The sequence below is a fragment of the Gopherus evgoodei genome, chromosome 1, assembly GCF_007399415.2.
Source record: "Gopherus evgoodei ecotype Sinaloan lineage chromosome 1, rGopEvg1_v1.p, whole genome shotgun sequence".
NCBI lineage: Eukaryota > Metazoa > Chordata > Testudines > Testudinidae > Gopherus > Gopherus evgoodei.
In genome coordinates this window covers 311,140,817-311,156,456 of record NC_044322.1, presented here as the reverse complement: position 1 = coordinate 311,156,456, position 15,640 = coordinate 311,140,817, and the positions used below count along the sequence as shown (strand labels likewise).

The 15,640-nt window shown below is 43.3% G+C and overlaps 1 protein-coding gene across 4 annotated transcripts in view; it reads right to left on the bottom strand.

Moving 5' to 3' along the window:
* PRICKLE1 (prickle planar cell polarity protein 1) overlaps positions 1–15,640 on the bottom strand; it is a 115,448-nt gene that overhangs the window by 29,657 nt on the left and 70,151 nt on the right. Inside the window, exon 1 of one of the 4 annotated variants that reach the window (XM_030548928.1) lies at positions 6,955–6,972. The exons of the other annotated variants lie outside the window; for them this stretch is intronic. The gene's annotated coding sequence lies outside the window, so the exon portion shown is untranslated. Of the gene's footprint in view, positions 1–6,954; positions 6,973–15,640 lie in introns of those variants that run through there. 4 annotated transcript variants of the gene reach the window in all.

The window sequence follows — 15,640 nt, the reverse complement described above, 5'->3', positions numbered from 1 at the left end:
ACTGGGCTGGGAGGCAGCGTGATGTGGTGTGCCACATGGCCCCGCTCCCACGGTGAAGGGGTGCGCTGGCAGCCAGGGCCAGTGTGAGTGGTGGCTGCTGGTTTGTAATGAGTGCTCTCACACAGGGTTGGGAAGAGCGGTGCCACCGCTGCCACACTATGTCCCATTGCCCCTTCCTGGTGCCTCGCTCTGGGGACCGGCCCCTCCTGACCCCCGCGCCATGCCTTAATGCCCACAATGGGGGCCCGCAAATGTTTGATGCAGGGTCCAAAAGAGGTTAATCTAGCCCTGTCCACCACCAGGGCTCCTGAGGGCTATAGTCAGAGGAGTCCCTGAAAGTGTGAGGGCAAAAGGGCCTGCCAGAGCCTCTGGATGGATGGCTGTAGCTTCTGGGGGCCAACATAGAGCCCTGGGGATCTGCCAGGTTTGGAAAACAGCAGGCTTAATAGGCTTTGCTATGTGGTGGAGCAAGAGGATGATGCAGGGAGGTTTTCCTCAAGAGAGTCCTCACAGATTTCTTCTAGAGCCCCATCATGAGGTGTTCTCCCTCCCATGGGAATAAGTTGGGCCTCTAAGTGTGTGTACACCAGGGGTTGGCAACCTTTCAGAAGTGCTGTGCCAAGTCTTCATTTATTCACTTTAATTTAAGGTCTCGCATGCCAGTAATACATTTTAATGTTTTTAGAAGGTCTATAACATATAAGAAAACAAGCTTTTAGTAAATAACTATTGTAAAGTAAATAAGGTTTCAAAATGTTTAAGAAGCTTCATTTAAAATTAAATTAAAATGCAGAGCTCCCCCAGACGGGTGGCCAGGACCCAGGCAGCGTGAGTGCCACTGAAAATCAACTTGCGTGCCGCCTTCAGCACCCGTGCCATAGGTTGCCTACCCCTGGTGTACACTGAAGTTGGAAATGTGATTGCTACCTGCACTAGCTTTAAACTACCTAGCACAGTTGAAATAGCAGTGAAGATGTGGCAGCAATGATCCTGGCACAGACTAGCAACATAAGTACATAACTAGGATTCTGATCAGATTTGTACATTCCTCCACGGGTTCCATGCCACGCATCTTTGGTGCTATTTTTAGTAGCACTAGTTAGATTAAAGCTAGCATGCCTACCTGAGCGCTACAGTTGCATCTGTGATTGTGGTGTAGACATACCCTGAGTATAGCTTCTCCTGAAAAGTTACCAAGGGCCATATTTACAAAGGCATTTAGACTTCAATGGTAGTTAGGCACCTACTGGGATTTACAAATCCCAAAGCAAGTTAGGAACCTAACTGCATTTTTAGGCACCTCAGCATATAATTTTATAAATTTGGCCTCTGTCCTTTTCTACACTAACAATTTCCCCACTGTTAGTCTAGCACAGTGGTTTTCAACTTCTTTCACTTGAAATTGCAGATCCTTAAAACGTTTCAAATGGAGGTGCAGACCCCTTTGGAAATCTTAGACATAATTTGCAGATCTGCAGGGGTCCGCAGACCACAGGTTGAAAACCACTGATCTAGCACAAGTGCAGTTCTGCTGGTGGGGGAGTGCTAGTGTAGGCAGGGTACAGGTAATTTTAACAGCTGTATCCTAAACTGTATCTTCGTCTATGCTAGCACTTCCCCGTTGCCACCATCAGCAAAGCTAGACCAGTGAGATGAAAAGTGTTGAAAATTCCCAGCACAGACATGTCCTTTAACTCTCAGTTTTCAACATCTGCATCCCTGCCAAGTGTCACTCATCTGGAGTGACAGCCACACATTTGGCTCTGCTATCACTCTCACTCAGTCCAAATGAAGTATCTTTAATTCCAGGGCAACAGGGAGAGATCAATATTTCCCCTCCCATTCTTCCCTCCCTTAGTGACTCCTGAGGAATAATCAAGACCTCCTCCTTTTTCTCTTCTCTGCCCATAAATAATTGGGGAGCATTCATTATTTATTATGGTAGTGCTCATGGCCAACCAAAAATGGGGCTCTATTGTGCTAGACACTAGGACTATGTGTACATTAGCACTTTTGTTGGTAAAACCACAGTCCTGACTGACATAACTTACACTGACAGAAGCACCGGTGTGAAAAGCGCTGTGTTGGCAGGAGACAGAACAGCAGCACAATCCTGAGATACCTGTAGAGTGAAGCAGACAGAACCAGAGATACTGGATAAATTCAAAGAGAGAAAGCACTGAGCCGGAGATTGGACCATTGTGGGAAGAGAGCCAATGTATGAGGGGCAGGTAGAAGAGAAAGGCAAAAGAACAACGGTGAAAATAAAATACAGATGGGAAAGAGACCTGGAGAGAAAAAAAGGAGGAAAGAAAAAAAATGCAGGTACAAATAGGGAAGATAGTTTTGTGCTAACACAAAGGACTGTGAAGGTCAGACTCAAAGGACACCAATATCCATATGGATTCTATTTCTCTGCTCTGAAATATTAGCATTTAGTTTATTAACAGATAAGCTAAATCAGAAAATAATCTTGCTCACTTATTGTGCTTACATCCACAAAACCATCACCTGTAGAGCTATAGAGAATATGGCAGCTATGCAGATGCATAGGTAGAATGCTTCTTGATACAATCATGCTTGAATTTGAACACAGTTACAACTAGCACAGGCCCAAGTGCGGACTTGGGCCTCAACATGGCATCAAATATCTCTGTTCTGAAATATACGTACAAAGGATAGTTGTCTTAAAAAAGTTTAAATTATTCCTTTCATTTACTATATATCTAGTATTGGTACAGATGTTAGACCACAATTCTGCTCTGAAGTAACAAGAAAAGAAATTAAAATGTTACAGAGCATTTCATTAGTGGATTTGGACGGACTTTGCTTCTGAGCTGACAGGACTCTTAAAGCATCTTTATAGTAATTGCTAACCCCTAAAGATTTTGATTTAGATTGTAACCTGATTTTTAACATGATTGACTCCACACATGGCTGATGTCCACACACAACATGAATAACTGAGTGAGTATACTACTGTGTAGGCCTTGATCACGAACAGCTGTGCCATGACTGACTTGTTTCTAAGCAGATTCTAACACAATTGTTTGGTTCTGAGGTTTGTTTGCTTAGTTGGTTGTGTAGATGGGACTGAATAATCAAGTGCATCAGCATTGTAACATGTGCTTTGCCTGTGGCACCACAATGCTCTGCCTGTGGCACCAGCAGAAGCAATGTGAACACAGTTGTGCAACATAGAAGACTGTGGACAGGTCAACACTAAGGCCTTGGCTACACTCACACTTTACAGCGCTGCAACTGGGGTGTGAAAAAACATCCCCCTGAGCGCTGCAAGATACAGCACTGTAAAGCATCAGTGTAATCAGGGCAGCAGCGCTGGAAGCGTGGCTCCCAGCGCTGCATGCTACACCCGTAAGGGATGTGGTTTACATGCAGCGCTGGGAGAGCTCTCTCCCAGCGCTGCTGCTCTGACTACACTCACACTTCAAAGCGCTGCCACGGCAGCGCTCCCGCAGCGCTGCTGGGGCAGCGCTTTGAAATTCCAAATGTAGCCATACCCTAAGACACCATTGTTTGCTTATCTATGTACTTTTAACTTCTCTATTATGCCAGAGAGAAGTCTGCTTTGTGGATGCAATGAATCATGTTAGCTTTATGCGCGTCAAATGCTTGGTTACAGAAATTCTGCTCTTAGCCTTGTCTACATGTCTACAGTTGAATCAATTTAGCCAAACTGGTATAGAAACTGATTTAGTTAACCATCAGTGCAACTTCTTTCAGATAAAATCAGTATGACACTCTTAAACCAAAACTAAAGGAGCTACATTAAATCATTTTCTCAACCAACTTTAATTAGATCAGGACAATTTTCTTGTGTAAATAATGACTCAGTTACACTTAGACACTCCTGTTACAGACCATGTAGCTGAATAGGCGCACCTGAGGCCAGAATTTAAAGACAACGTAGTTACGATGAGAACAGAGTTTGACCTGGAAGATCTCTATTACTGATGATACACAAGTCTGAAAGAAGACAACCTGATTTTAAATTCTAGGCTGGGATGCAGGGATGGCAGTTACAATCATTTTTTTGCTTAAAGTGGGCAAATTTACTCTGGCGGTCAATGAGCCCCAACAATCATGGAACTCTCCTGCTTTCAGAGTCGTTTTTCAGAGACCCACATGCAAAGATTATATATAAAGTGCACCAAGCTCCAACACAACTCATAAGAAGAGACATCAGTTTAGGGGAATTGTTAATTTGGTTTGCCAGGTAATATCTTTCATTGGACCAATTTCTGTCGGTGAGAGAGAGAAGCTGTGTAAGCTCAAAAGCTTGTCTCTCACACCAACAGCAATTGGTCCAATAAAAAGATATTACTTCACCTACTTTATCTCTCTCTTATCCTGATACTGCATCCACTTTGGTTTACTAAATTCATCTCACATGTCATCCTGAAGGCAGACAGTGATGTAATGTCAACATTAATAAATTGCTGGTCTACATGGATAAAGATACATTATACTTTGTTAACTTTCTTTTGTATAGCAAAGTAGTGTGGGTGCGAGACACCACCAGATTTATGAGCTGTCAAGACCCAGTTCTGGTCAGCTTTACCAAAATGCATCACAAAAAAGAGATACTGTTTCAATCTTTGCAAAGGAAGATCAATAGCTAAATGGCTACTAGTCTACCATATATTACAGACACCTAAGTCTGAAGACAGTCCACTTCCTGTTGAACAACAACAGAACACCTCTCTCAAGGCCAGACATTATTTCCACTTCAATAGAATCTCACTACTCTGTTTACTAGGCTTGCTTACATGGCAGGCCAGGCCATGCTCCCTCTATCAAAACTATTTCTGTAGTTCTCAGCTTTTCTAAAGTTTCCTTTTCTACTTATAGAGAAACGTCGTATGTGATACAGGAACTGGAAGAAATCCTGTTTCCAGAAACATATGTTATCATCCATCAGAGATGTAACACATAGTTCAGATCTGATGTTGTTTTGCTACAGTTTTTATGCGTTTACGTTGTGGGTAAAAAAAAGAATTTTTTTAAAAATGGCAATGGATTTAGTCAATTTCTTCAAATTCAGCTGAGGCTTATCCATGAAAGTTAGAAAAGGGGAAAAGCTCCCTTACTAAGGCCTTGTCTACACTACAGAGTTTTGTCAATAAAAAGTTATGTCAACACTCAAAAAGTGCTATAATAAAAATTGGTATTGCATGTTCACACTCCTTCCGTCAGCAGTGCATGTCTACAGTTGGGGCACTAGCATCGCAGTGCACTGTGGGTACCTATCCCATAGTCCAGCTCAACACAGTCTGCTGCTAGGTCTTTTGGGAAGGCAGAGCGGACTATGGCACACCTTGGGACCAGGCTCAATGTTCCCTGGTGCATTGCTTTCTGTCCCAGTATTCCACGGGTTTACAGCTTTCTTTCTCAGCATTTTTCAATGGCCCTTGTTTGTGAGAAGGGATGGATCCTGCAACTGTTCTTCTATGCTCTGTTAACTCATGAAGACATTGTGGATGGCCACGCAGGTAATTGTGAAGTTCCTAACTGAAGAAGACTCCCAGTTGCCTGACATACTGTGCGATATGGATAGGAGCAACTGTAGATTGCTTTTGGCATTCACAGAACAGCTGCAGAGGGCGGACTATTGCTTCTGGGCTCAGAAAACAAGCACTGAATTGTGGGATTATATGATCTTGCAGATGTGGGATGATGAGCAGTGGCTACAAAATTTTCGGACGTGGAAAGCCACCTTCCTGCAACTGTGTGCGGAGCTCACCCCAGCACTGCGGCACAAGGACACCAGAATGAGAGCTGGCCCATTGGTAGAGAAGCGTGTCGCAATTGCTATGTGAAATCTGGCAATGCCAGACTATTACAGGTCAGTCGTGAATCAATTTGGAGTGGAGAAGTCAACCATTTGGGGTTGCATTAATGCAAGTGTGCAGGGCAATTAATCGCATCCTGCTACGAAGAACTGTGACTCTGGGAAATGTGTGTGAAATAGTGGATGGCTTTGCAGAAATGGATTTCCCCAACAGTGGAGAGATGATAGATGGCACACATTCCAATTTTGCCACCCGAACATCTTGCGATGGAGTACATCAATAGGAAAGGGTACTTCTCATGGTGTTGCAGGCATTTGTGGATCACCATGGGTGTTTTGCTGACATCAACATGGGATGGTCTGGGAAGGTGCATGATGCATGCATCTTCAGGAACAGTGGCCTGTATAGAAAGCTACAAGCAGGGACTTTATTTCCAGACAAGAAGATTACAGTGGGGGATGTTGAAATGCCCATAGTTATCATGGGAGACCTAGCCTACCCCTTACAGCCATGGCTCATGAAACTTTACATGGGAACTAGGACAGCAGTAAGGAGTAAGTGCCAAAGGACAGTGGAAAGTGCCTGTGGTGGATTAAAGGCATGCTGGCAATGCCTTTATGGCAGATTAGACCCCAATGAGGATAATATTCCCATGGTCATGGCCGCGTGTTGTACGTTGTATAATATTTGTGAAGCTAAGACTGAAAGGTTTGCTTGAGGGTGGAATATTGAGGCAGACCACTTGGCTAATGATTTTGAGCAGCCTAATACAAGGCTATCAGAGGGGCCCAGAAGAGGGCATTTTGAATCAGGGAGGCTTTGCAGCAACACTTCGAAAATGTGAACCAGTAATGTATATCTCTGTATTAGTGCTACAATCTTACATTACATGTAGTTTTCCTAGGTAGAAATGGTGACATTTGGGACCTTACATTCCAGTAAGCAAATGATTAAACTGTCTGTGTATGTATTGGTTGTGTCTGCTATCTCAATTTGTAGGAAACAAAGATGAGTTACCATTCAAAAACGTTGCTTTTATTGCACAAGAAACACCACCACCACCACCACACACACACACACACACACACACACACACACACACACACACACACACACAGATGCTTGGTGGGAAAGGAGGTACCAGGGAAGAGCAGACTTTCAGAGATGTATGTAGGTCCAGCAATCATTTTGAAAGTTGTCCAACGAGGTGGAGTGAAGGGGAAACCGAGAAGTCCCGGAAAGTGGAAAGGAATGTGCGGGTGGAGTTTGCAGAGGCATGGAAAAGAGTTCTGAATGTGCTGCAGGGGAGGGTAGGCATGCTTCTGCTCAGTCTGCAGCATTATTAAGGACTTCAGCGTCTGCGTTTGCTCCTCCATGACTTTAATCATCCGCTCAGTAGTGTCCTTAAACTCCTGATTTTCTTTTTGGTCCTGCCTTTTGGCTTCCCTCCACCCCTTGTGTTCCCTTTTCTCTGCATTGGAGAAGTGTAGTACCTCTTGGAACATGTCTTCTTTTGCTCCATCTTGGGCGCTTTCTTATCTGACGGAGATGCTCGGCCGGCATGTGTGGGGTGTTCCAGAAGGCCACATATACTGAAGCAGAGGGACCAATGCACAGAAACGTGATTGTTATGTTCATGCACAGCATTGAAATGTTTCAGTAAAATACACCTTTTGTAACATAACACACTTTCTTACTGGCCCTTGGCAAGCACACATCTCTGTGAACACCCAAAGCATGGTGAGTGTTGGCTTGGGGCAGGAGCGCTCTACAACTCTGCAAGGGTTGGGGTGCAGCCAACTAGGGAAAAGGAGCAAAGAGTCCTGTGGCACCTTATAGACCAACAGACGTATTGGAGCATGAGCTTTCGTGGATGAATACCACTTCCGGGTATTCATCCACGAAAGCTCATGCTCCAATACATCTGTTAGCCAAGGTGCCACAGGACTCTTTGCTGCTTTTACAGATCCAGACTAACACGGCTACCCCTCTGATACTTGACACCAGACTAGGGGGAAAAAAAATCTAAAATTATCCCACACTTTTCCGCAGGCAGGGCTCATTGTAGCAGATCTCACTGCTGAGGGTAAGCAGGGAAGTGAGTGTACATCTACTACATACTTGTGGCTTCCGCCCTGGTCCCTATGCTGCTCACCTGTGTGCCACTTTGGTCCCTGCACAAGTGATTGCTGAATGGTGCGGGAAAGTTTCCTACAAATGGAGGAAGGAACAAAGCAACTCTTCCAAGAGCCTTCGGCAGAGGATTACCTAGTGCCTCCAGGAAACTTTCCTAGAGATCTCTCTGGAAGATTCCCGTAAGATCTTGGTGTGCATCAATACCTTGTTTCACCACACTGATTGGATGCACAGGGAAATGTCCAGCACACAGAAACACGGCCAGCCTTGTACATTTCTATACCCTGAACCCACCTCCACATGATACAAACCACAGCCACTAACCAGGTGTCTCCTCTCCTGCTTTTTGCCCACCAAAGAGCAATTGCTGAGACTGGCTAGACACCTCCAGAATGGTGAACAGTTCCTTGCTGCTTGCCCCACCAGACACCCTGCCGGGAGCTCCACATCATCATCTAACTCCACCTCTTCATTAATGACTTTGTTCTCCAGATTAGGCCCTTTTTCCACCACCTCCAGGCCCACCAAAGTATCCAGGGGACTCTTGGTGGTAGAGGTGGGGTCACCACCGAGGACAGCATACAGCACCTTATAGAACTGGCAGGTCTTGGGTGCAGCATTAGAGCGATGGTTTGCCTCTTTCGCCTTATAGTACACCTGTCTCAGCTCCTTGATCTTCACTCCGAACCTTAGCATGTCCCGATCATACCCTTTTCGCACAAGCCTTGAGAAATCTGCCCATAGGTATCAAAATTCCTACAGCTCAAGCACAGCTGGGACCACACAGCCTCCTCTTCCCATATACTGAGCAGATCCATTAGCTCTGCAGTGGTCCAAGTGGGAAGGCATTTGCTGCGATAACCTGCCAGGGTCACCTGGGAAGATGTGATAAAACCTCTCCATGCCAAGCAAATAGGAAATTGAATTTCAAAAATTCCCAAGGCTTCTAAGAGAGAGGGGCAAATGGTTGTTTACTTGGCTGCTGGCAGGTGGGTTCAACCTCCTGATCAGAGCGGTCACAGTGGGCATTGTGGGACACCTCCTGGAGACCAATTAATGTGATAAAATCAAGCGTGGTGTCTACATTGGCACTTTGTCAACAAAAAAATTGTGCAAAAAGCCTTATGTCTCTCGGAGTGGTTTTATTTTATCGCCAAAAGTCATATCACATCACAGTGTGTACGCAATCCAGTCTTTTGTCAACAAAAGCTTCTTTTTGTTGACAAAACTTTGTAGCGTAGACAAGGGCTAAAGGAATCCACTGTAAAAGCCTGGTACTTGTCCCAAAATGCAGTCATATTCATTCCCAATAACACTTATAAAAACAGGACTTTAATATCACCCCCACTACACAAAAACAAACAGTCACCACTCATATATATGGGCATTTAAGAAAAGTTTTAAATCATGTTTATGAAGACAAGTGTCAGCTTGATATCGTTATGCATTTTTCAAGATAGTTTTGAGCTGCTGAACAAGATTCAATGTGAAAGTGTTGATTTATTTTGTGTTTGTATTTTCCTTCTTGAAATCATAGAAGATTAGGATTGGAAGAGACCTCAGGAGGTCATCTAGTCCAACCCCCTGCTCAAAGCAGGATCAATCCTCAACTAAATCACCCCAGCCAGGGCTTTGTCAAGCTGGGCCTTAAAAACCTCTGAGGATGGAGATTCCACCACCTCCCTAGGTAACCCAGTGCTTCACCACGCTCTTAGTGAAATAGTGTTTCCTAATAGCCAACCTAGACCTCTCCCACTGCAACTTGAGACCATTGCTCTTTGTTCTGTCATCTGCCAGCACTGAGAACAGCCTCTCCTCATAAGTCATGTGCCCCAGCCCCCTGATCATTTTCGTTGCCCTCCGTTGGACTCTCTCCAATTTGTCCATATCCTTTCTATAGTGGGGGCCCTAAAACTGGACGCAATACTTCAGATGTGGCCTCACCAGTGCCAAATAGAGGGGAATAATCACTTCCCTCGATCTGCTGGCAATGCTCCTACTAATGTAGACAATATGCCCTGTTAGCCTTCTTGGCAACAAAGGCACACTGATGACTCATATCCAGCTTCTCATCCACTGTAATTCTCAGGTCCTTTTCTGCAGAACTGCTGTTTAGCCGGTCGGTCCCCAGCCTGTAGCAGTACATGGGATTCTTCCTTTTTAAGTGCAGGACTCTGTACTTGTCTTTGATGAACCTCTCAGATTTCTTTTGGCCCAATCCTCCAATTTGTCCAGGTCACTCTGGACCCTAACTCTACCCTCCAGAGTATCTACCTCTCCCCACAGATTGTCATCTGTGAACTTTCTGAGGGTGCAATCCATCCCATCATCCATATTATTAATAAAGATGTTGAACAAAACCGGTCCCAGAACCAACCCCTGGGGCACTCTGCTCATTACTGGCTGCCAACTAGACATCGAGCCGTTGATCACTGCCCGTTTAGCCCGACAATCTAGCCATCTTTCTATCCACCTTATAGTCCATTCATCCAATCCATACTTTTTTAACTTGCTGGCAAGAATACTGTGGGAGACCATATCAAAAGTTTTGCTAAAGTCAAGATACATCACATCCACTACTTTTCCCATATCCACAGAGCCAGTTATCTCATCATAGAAGGCAATCAGATTGGTCAGATATGACTTGCCCTTAGTGAATGGCTGAGATGGATGGGAGTCAGCCAGTTTCCCCTGTGGTTAGACTGGCTTTCCACTTTACTGAATGAAGAATGCTGATGGAGTTACTTTATCATATAATTTCTTATTTAATCCCAGAGTCCCAGTCCCTAAGCAATATATGTAAGTAAAAATCTTTTACAAAAACAGTTATTTTTATTTTTTACTTGGCTGGAAGAACATCTGTGTGCGTTACTGAAATACTGGAGCCAAATCAACAGCATAATAAATATTGACTTGTACTGCTACTTAGGACCCTTACTCCTCAGCCCAGATGGAACTTTTAGTCTAACGGGGGCAGGGAAGAAGGTTTAACTAGCACTGCCCAGATGCCTCCAGAGTATTTTGTGAGCACAAGGATGAGGAAAGGAGAAAGACTGGCCAAGAATTTAAAGATTGTTCACCTTTTACCAAACAACCCAAGGATCACCACAAAAAAAAAAATAAATTTTCTGCCTCAGAGTAAACATACTTCTTTCTTCCCCTCCATTCTAGTTGAAATTAAACATCAGATGCGCAAAGGAGTCTATTCTCTAAAGTGTTATCCCTGTTTGAAGTACTTTTTTATATGTTTATATGATCTACAATAAATCAAGTGAAAGTCAATTTAAACACACTGATCACTATAACATTTTACCAGATCAACAATTTACCCAAACATTTAAAAAATTGAGTGTAATTCTAAAATCAAGTCTAATAGCCTTCAATTTTTCAAAATATAAACTTACTAAATTTAAGGCCTGAGTCTTCAATGGCATGCATACATACTTCACTAATGTGAATGTTTACAGAATCACATGAACATATATGCTGTGTGCAGAACCATGGCCTTAGATTACACAGTATATTACTATGTTTGAGGATTTTATATGTAGCCAGATTAAATATAATGTATTTTCATTATCCATAGTTAAATATAATTCAACCTTTGAGGATTGTTTTAAACCCTAAACTTGTAATCTTGGCATGAGAGACCATCATACAATCATACATTTATTTATGAGTCCTATTAGCTCTATTCAACTGCTGAAAAAAGAGCTGTTTGAGATGCCTAACATCTGTTACTTAACTAGTTGCCTATTAGCTTTCAGCTACTCAACCAGGACCGGACAACATGTCCTGACTTCTCTTATTCACCAGTTACACATTAGGATGGGTTCTTTTGAATGGGTAGCACTGAAGTAATACACTGCTTTAAAAATATGATGCAATTTACTCGAAGCAAGCAAGTGTTGATGCTTTATATTGAACTACTTTTAAGCAGACTGTATTCCATATTTTATATACTGTAACTCAATACTAGGTATTCATTAGTAGTGCCTACAGTTGAAACTGAATGAGCATTGTCATTTCAAAAGGGGTTATTTTTAGCTTCTCAATTTTTTCAAAACATGTTTTTAAATATTTTAGGCTGAATTTGATAGGTTCACTTAACCCAGGATTAATTTTTGTTTTTAAAGAAAGTTTCTCACTATACTTTTTTGCAAACTCAGTTGTGAATAGCTATAGCACAGTGGTTCTCAAACTTTTGTTCTGGTGACCCCTTTCACATATCAAGCCTTGGTGTGCGACCCCCCCTTATAAATTAAAAACATTTTTTAACAAATTTAATGCTATTATAAATGCTGGAGGCAACGTGAGGTTTGAGGTGGAGACTGACAGCTCGCGACCCTGTTCTCAGTGGTACCAGATGACAGAACAAGGAGTAATGATCTCAAGTTGCAGTGAGGGAGATTTAGGTTGGATATTAGGAAAAACTTTTTCACTAGGAGAGTGGTGAAGCACTGGAATGGGTTACCTAGAGAGATGGTGGAATCGCCTTCCTTAGAGGTTTTTAAGGTCAGGCTTGACAAAGCCCTAGCTGGGATGATTTAGTTGGGCATTGGTCCTGCTTTGAGCAGAGGTTGGACTAGATGACCTCCTGAGGTCCCTTCCAATCCTGATATTCTATGATTCTATGAACCCTCATGTAATAACCTTGTGACCCCCTGAGAGGTCCCGACCCCCAGTCTGAGTACCCCTGCTATAGCATCTAGCCATTTGAGATCGAAAATTTCAAGTTTCTAAGGAGATAGTCCTATGCCACAGATGCAACTTTCAGAAGTCTGGTAAAAAAATGTTCAATTTATCAAAGCTATAAGGTTTAAAAGAAACCTTATGTGTGCAGACAGTAATGCAATCTTAGTGGCCTACTAACATTCTGTTGGTTCTGCACGTGCATGTGTAGTTAAGGAAAAATTTGTAGGCAGTCCTCTCTTGCCACCATCCCTCCCACCAAAGAGACCTGGTGAACTATTAAGGAGACAGAATAGTCCCAGATGAGATGGATTAAGCAAGCAGAGAGTAGGTGAGGCCAAAGGTTCACAGTAGCCAAAGCACATGGCTCTGTAGTTTTTCACATTCAGATCATCTTCACATATGGCTCTCTCTCTCTCACATAACCACACCCAACCTACATCTCTGGTCCATTAAGTCAGTGGTTCTTAACCTTTCCAGACTACTGTACCTCTTTCAGGAAACTCATTTGTCTTGCACACCCCCAACTTTCACCTCACTTTAAAATTACTTGCTTACAAAATCAGACATAAAAAACACAAAAAAGTGTCACAACACACTAATACTGAAAAATTGCTTACATTCTCGTTTTTAACCATATATTTGTGAAATAAATCAACTGGAATATAAATATTGTACTTACATTTCAGTGTATCGTATATAGAGCAGTATAAACAATCATTGTCTGTATGAAATTTCAGTTTGTACTGACTTCGCTAGTGCTTTTTATGTAGCTTGTTGTAAAACTAGTCAAATATCTAGATGAGTTGATGTACCTTCTGGAAGACCTCTGCATACCCCCAGCAGTACACGTTGAGAACGACTGCATTAAGCCAACACCTTCCCTTCATTCATTTTCCCACCTAGGACTTCTTCCATGATACATATAAGCAGAAAGTCAGTGATAATTATGGAATCTGTAGAGAGCCAATCTGACCACAGTTCTGCATTTTTGTTCCAAATACCACAGCACAAAAGCCCTCCTCTTCAAAAAGAGTATCCTATGAAGGCTGATAAGGGCTCCAGGAACTTTTTGAACCAATCAAATGACAGACTTTTCTGACGGCGTGAGGGAGAGTGGAAAAAAACAGCTAAGGAGAGGCAGCCTTGAGTTTGAGAAGTTGATTAAAGGAGGCTTGAGGACAGCCAGAGCACCATAAAAGTCACCCTCTGTAAGCTCCAACTGAATGGTACTGCCAACCAAGATCTCATGGAAAACTCAAGGAAAAGATCCAGAAGCAAGAGTGGAGACCTTTATCAAAACAGAACTACCTAATCCTGTCCTCCTTAGATGGACCTGGATCCCCATCTCATACAGAAGATGGAAATGGTGAGAGATGAGGGTAATGGCAGTTTAAGAGAAACCCCACAATTTAATCCATGCATAGAGACTGATTCTACAGGGATCTTGTTTTGAGCACTGTTGTCCATGGCAATGTGCCCACCCCCCACTGTAAACAAGCTGGCCAAGGTTAATGCAGTTGGGATAGAGGGTTCTCCCCACTCACTCAGTTCTCACTGTGTGTTAGGAATACATGATTACATAAGAGGGAGGGCTGTCTGTTCAGAAAGGGGGAAGCCAGTTTGTGAGGGATTTTACAGTATTAATTCATTTGTATTGCAGTGGTTTTATTCATCCTACAAGGGCAAAAAATGATTTTATCCTGACCTAGGCCTTGGCTACACTCACACTTTACAGCGCTGCAACTGGGGTGTGAAAAAACACCCCCCTGAGCGCTGCAAGATACAGCGCTGTAAAGCGTTAGTGTAATCAGGGCAGCAGCGCTGCACACTACACCCGTAAGGGATGTGGTTTACATGCAGCGCTGGGAGAGCTCTCTCCCAGCGCTGCCGCTCTGACTACACTCACACTTCAAAGCGCTGCCACGGCAGCGCTCCCGCAGCGCTGCCGGGGCAGCGCTTTGAAATTCCAAATGTAGCCATACCCTTAGATTACCTATTCCCATTTGTTGCCTGTGCAACCCCAAACTGTTTCTCAGTTTGTCATTTTCTTGCCTCAACCAACCTTGTTCTTGGTTGGATTTACTGCTTTAAAAAAACCACACCCCAAACCGTGAGACTAGCTGCAGTCAGTTTGGAATATGCAGCCATTTGATAGTGCTGGGGGTCCAAGAAGAGACATCTGCTATGCATGAAGTAACTAATTCGATATTCAATATGTTAGAGGACAGGTTTTCAATAGGGATGAGAGGATGTTTGTGGCCAGATGCTGATTGGTTTGAGCTAATACATGCAGAACCAAATAATTTAAGAGATGAGCGGCCAAATGGGCATTAGCCATGAAACCAGGAGGGTGCACTGAAGGAACAACGCTTCATTCATTCATGGGAAGGATTCTAGAGATTATGATCACAGGGAAGGTAAAGATGGAGGTATCAACTGGCAGAACTCATGGTGCCTAATTAATTACAAATATTTTTGTTATCATGATGACCATGTAATTGCCCAGGGCAGTTATGGACAGACTGCGTCCACCTCTCCATAGTAGTTTCTAATGTTTCTCATTCTGACCTACAGGAAGCAGTAGTGCTATGGGTTTGTACTGAAAGAAAATTAGAGGAGATAGGAAGAATTGGCCATGTTTGCTGATGCTCCTGGTTATAGATGTCCATCACTGGACAGTAATGAAGTAGATATTCCAAGGTGCTGGAAGGCACTGTATCAATGATGGTTAAGACACTCCCATTCCTGATGTGGATGAGAATGTGGTATTAATGCAAGGAGGCTGCCCTGAGAGGATGAGCTAAATGGACAAAGGAAACCGAGAAACTTCCATGTAGTCACATCCTTGGTAGAGACTGGGAAGTTGAGGACCATGTGTTTTTGGGGTTTTTTCCTATTCGTTTTTTAAAGGAGAGGTGGGTAAGTTATTGCTGTTCAGACTATAGAAAAAAATCTTGTCTTGGCAAGATGGAGGAGGAGGAGGAGGAATAGAAGAG